Source organism: Schistocerca serialis, unplaced genomic scaffold (genome assembly GCF_023864345.2).
Source record: "Schistocerca serialis cubense isolate TAMUIC-IGC-003099 unplaced genomic scaffold, iqSchSeri2.2 HiC_scaffold_1211, whole genome shotgun sequence".
Lineage (NCBI taxonomy): Eukaryota > Metazoa > Arthropoda > Insecta > Orthoptera > Acrididae > Schistocerca > Schistocerca serialis.
In genome coordinates, this window is record NW_026047416.1 from 67,501 (window position 1) to 72,500 (window position 5,000).

The window sequence follows — 5,000 nt, forward strand, 5'->3', positions numbered from 1 at the left end:
GAAGCAAGCCTGTAACACGTGGTTGGCGGTCTCTACGGCCTGGCAGCCCGCGCGGCATCTGGTGTCCGCCTCCCGCCCGCGACTGCGCCGTGCCTTCGTGGGGAAGGCGTTGATGCGGGCGCGGAGAGCGTCGATGAAGTTACGCCCAGATAGCAGGCGACTGGTGTCAGCGACCCACTGGTGTTGCCCCTTGACGGCGGCGGAAGATGACAGCGCCGCACCGTCAAAGGCAACGTGCAGGCGCGCGGCCCACATCTCTCCAACCTGCGTCGACGATTTGAGGAGGTGGCCCTCCCACATAAGATGCCGCTCCAGCGCCTCAATCTCACGCTGCACCTCGTCCCGGCCTGCACCGTCGGCGGCTGGCCCAATCCTCTTCAGCGCCAGGAGACGGGACCGGCGAAGTGTTGGCCCCATCCATCGGCATGATGGGATGCCGAGGCCTCCCTGGGCTACAGGAGCGTGGAAGTAGCCCAGGGGAGTGTCCGCCGGAAGGCGGAACCATCTCCTGACGGCGGCACGGATGGTCACATCTGCCGCTTTCAACGCACCCACTCGGGTGCGGCTGAGGGCCAGCCCATGGTACAGGCCAGGCAGAAGTACGGTGGTGAGGGCGTGGAGGCGCTGTTGCGGCTTGAGCGGAGCTCGGGAGATGACGTCCAGCTGCTCCACCAGGTGGCGTCGTGGGTTGAAAACGCAGCGACCAGCGGTGGAGAATTGCAGTCCCAGGTACCGGAAGGTTTCACCCACACGTAGGGCGGGCACGGTGGCGTTGCCCGCTTTGAAGGTAACGTCGGCGTCGACCTTCACCTTCTTGTCGCGCCCAGACGCGACTAAGGCGAGGGTGAAACACTTCCGGGCGTTGATCTGCAGCCCCAGATGGGCGAGGGCTGCGACGGCTGCGTCGATGAGGGACTGCAATCCCCTCGCGGTCGATGCAAAAAGCAGGACGTCATCTGCGAAGGCCGCAGCGTTAACTCTGCGACCAAGGATCCGAGCTCCGATGTGGGAGGGAAGTTGACTCAAAACATAGTCCACCGCAAAATTGAAAAGGAGGGGGGAGAGGGGGTCACCCTGACGCACACCCCTAGCCGGCTGCAGGGGCACGCCCACGTCGGCGCCGCCCGCTATCACCGTCGTGCTACCCTCGTAACACCTTTCGACGTACTCAATAAAGCAATCCGGCAGGCCATGAGCCCTCAGCACGGGGCGGAGGGCGGCATGGTCCACCGAATCGAACGCTTTAGAGACGTCGATCGATGCCACAAAAACAGAGCGACAGGAGCGGACTGCGTCGGTGAGAGCAGTGTCCAAGATGAAGGTGTTTTCCAACATCCCATCCCGGGGGATGAATGCCCGCTGACGTTCGTCCACAGCACATGCACGCATCAGGCGTGACGCGAGAACCTTGTGAAAGGTCCGCGCCAACACCGAGCAGACCGTAATGGGGCGAAAGTCAGCGGGGGATGTTGGTGCAGCCGTTTTGGGGAGAAGTGACGTCCGGGCGCGAAGCAGACGCTCGGGGAGGGCGCGGGCCAGGAGGAAGAGGTTCAAGAGTTTCACCAGGACTTCATGCGGCAGGCGCCGCAGCTCCGCTGGAGTCAGGCCGTCCGGCCCGGCTGCCGATCCCCTGGGCGGCAAGGCAGCAGCGACCTCCTCACGTGTGACCGGCCCCCATAGGCACTCAGGAGCGACAGGCTCCGAGTGCGGGAGAAGGCGGTCACGGATGAAGCCGGCGGTGGAGATCGGCTTCTTCGTGAAGAGGTCCGCCCAGAAGTCCAGCAGACCGGGGATGTCGGGTGGCGGCTGCAGCAGGGTGCCGTCCAGCAAGCCGCGCACGCAACGCGCACGCGACCTACGGAAGGCGTCCTGTGTCCGCGCGTATTCCCAGCGGCGCCGCTTGCGCTTCTGCAGCGGCGGGGCGGCAGGCGGCCGCTTGGATGGTTGGCGCGGCCGCTGTGTCCTGGTGATCGACCTCTCCCCCCTGGACCCGACCGACGCAAGGGCATCCGGGAGCATGCCCAGGATGACATCGGGCGGCGTGCCCCGCCCCAGACCAATGACTCGATCCAGGGCAGAGAAACGCTGGGCGGAAGCAGGTAGCCCCGCCAGATGCTCCCAGATGGCGGCGTCAGTCGGCCCCTCCGGCGGCGGCCCGGTGGTGTCGGCCGCGAAGTCCTCGGCTGCGTCGACGGGCGGCGCAGCGGTCTCGCCCGCGTCAGGCAGCGAGCTCGCTGCTCCACGGCGGGACGCCGGCTCTTCACCCCGACCGATCTCAAGTGCCTCCATGAATTGGCGGACAAGCTGCTTGTGGGCAGCTTGCCGCCGTCGGCACTTGATTGCCTCAAGCGTTCGGTCGGGGAACATCCTGGTAAGTTCTTGATTTACAAAGAAGAACCGGGCGTCCCTCTCCAGGAACAGTTCGGCCTCTGCCTTGGCGAGCGACAGGACTTCTTCCTCCGTCCACCTCGCGCGATGCCTCTCCGTCACGATCTCAGCGTTGGCGGCCGCAGGGTGTTGGCGGCGGCGATGGACCCCGAGACCGTTCTTCGTGGTAAAAGTGCGGTGGCACTCACTGCAAGCAAAGGGAGCTACACAAACTATCGCATTTTCGTTACGGCCGGTTGGCCGGATAGGTGCTGGGGTAGCTGGGGTGGCACCTTCAGCGGAAGGGCCACCATCTCTTGTTTCTTGTCGGCTGCCCCCAACTATAAAGGGATAATGCGAGGGGGGGCTGGTAACCCCCCCAAGCCCCTGGTGCGGTCTTCCACTCTGCAAAAATCAGCGGGCCCACAAGAAGGGGAGAAGACCGCAGGAGAGGAGAGGCTAAGAGGGCTAGGCCCATGTATTGCGCATCACTCTCCCTGTAACTATAACCCAAGGAAGGCACCTCGCAGCAGCAGCACGACTACATCAAGACCGCACTTCGAAAAGCCAAGTCCGGATGCAGCCACACCGCCGCCACTTGGCCACCTTAAGAGAGTCATAGTTGCCCTTAAGAGAGTCATAGTTACTCCCGCCGTTTACCCGCGCTTGCTTGAATTTCTTCACGTTGACATTCAGAGCACTGGGCAGAAATCACATTGCGTCAACACCCGCTAGGGCCATCGCAATGCTTTGTTTTAATTAGACAGTCGGATTCCCCCAGTCCGTGCCAGTTCTGAGTTGATCGTTGAATGGCGGCCGAAGAGAATCCGCGCACCCGCGCGCCCCCGGAGGAGCACGCTAAGGCGGACGCAGCCTCGCAGCAAGGAAGATCCGTGGGAGGCCAAGGCACGGGACCGAGCTCGGATCCTGCACGCAGGTTGAAGCACCGGGGCGCGAACGCCGCGCAGGCGCGCGCATCCTGCACCGCCGGCCAGCACGAGGCCGACCAACGGCGAGAGCAGACCACGCCCGCGCTAAACGCCCGCACTTACCGGCACCCCTACGGCACTCACCTCGCCCAGGCCCGGCACGTTAGCGCTGACCCACTTCCCGACCAAGCCCGACACGCCCCGATCCTCAGAGCCAATCCTTATCCCGAAGTTACGGATCCAATTTGCCGACTTCCCTTACCTACATTATTCTATCGACTAGAGGCTCTTCACCTTGGAGACCTGCTGCGGATATGGGTACGAACCGGCGCGACACCTCCACGTGGCCCTCTCCCGGATTTTCAAGGTCCGAGGGGAAGATCGGGACACCGCCGCAACTGCGGTGCTCTTCGCGTTCCAAACCCTATCTCCCTGCTAGAGGATTCCAGGGAACTCGAACGCTCATGCAGAAAAGAAAACTCTTCCCCGATCTCCCGACGGCGTCTCCGGGTCCTTTTGGGTTACCCCGACGAGCATCTCTAAAAGAGGGGCCCGACTTGTATCGGTTCCGCTGCCGGGTTCCGGAATAGGAACCGGATTCCCTTTCGCCCAACGGGGGCCAGCACAAAGTGCATCATGCTATGACGGCCCCCATCAACATCGGATTTCTCCTAGGGCTTAGGATCGACTGACTCGTGTACAACGGCTGTTCACACGAAACCCTTCTCCGCGTCAGCCCTCCAGGGCCTCGCTGGAGTATTTGCTACTACCACCAAGATCTGCACCGACGGCGGCTCCAGGCAGGCTCACGCCCAGACCCTTCTGCGCCCACCGCCGCGACCCTCCTACTCGTCAGGGCTTCGCGGCCGGCCGCAAGGACCGGCCATGACTGCCAGACTGACGGCCGAGTATAGGCACGACGCTTCAGCGCCATCCATTTTCAGGGCTAGTTGCTTCGGCAGGTGAGTTGTTACACACTCCTTAGCGGATTCCGACTTCCATGGCCACCGTCCTGCTGTCTTAAGCAACCAACGCCTTTCATGGTTTCCCATGAGCGTCGATTCGGGCGCCTTAACTCGGCGTTTGGTTCATCCCACAGCGCCAGTTCTGCTTACCAAAAGTGGCCCACTTGGCACTCCGATCCGAGTCGTTTGCTCGCGGCTTCAGCATATCAAGCAAGCCGGAGATCTCACCCATTTAAAGTTTGAGAATAGGTTGAGGTCGTTTCGGCCCCAAGGCCTCTAATCATTCGCTTTACCGGATGAGACTCGTACGAGCACCAGCTATCCTGAGGGAAACTTCGGAGGGAACCAGCTACTAGATGGTTCGATTAGTCTTTCGCCCCTATACCCAGCTCCGACGATCGATTTGCACGTCAGAATCGCTACGGACCTCCATCAGGGTTTCCCCTGACTTCGTCCTGGCCAGGCATAGTTCACCATCTTTCGGGTCCCAACGTGTACGCTCTAGGTGCGCCTCACCTCGCAATGAGGACGAGACGCCCCGGGAGTGCGGAGGCCGCCGCCCCGTGAAGGGCGGGGAAGCCCCATCCTCCCTCGGCCCGCGCAAGGCGAGACCTTCACTTTCATTACGCCTTTAGGTTTCGTACAGCCCAATGACTCGCGCACATGTTAGACTCCTTGGTCCGTGTTTCAAGACGGGTCGTGAAATTGTCCAAAGCTGAAGCGCCGCTGACGGGAGCGA

General features: G+C 62.2%; 1 pseudogene; it reads right to left on the bottom strand.

The window, feature by feature from the left end:
- LOC126435574 (large subunit ribosomal RNA) overlaps positions 1 to 5,000 on the bottom strand; it is a 7,976-nt pseudogene that overhangs the window by 2,098 nt on the left and 878 nt on the right.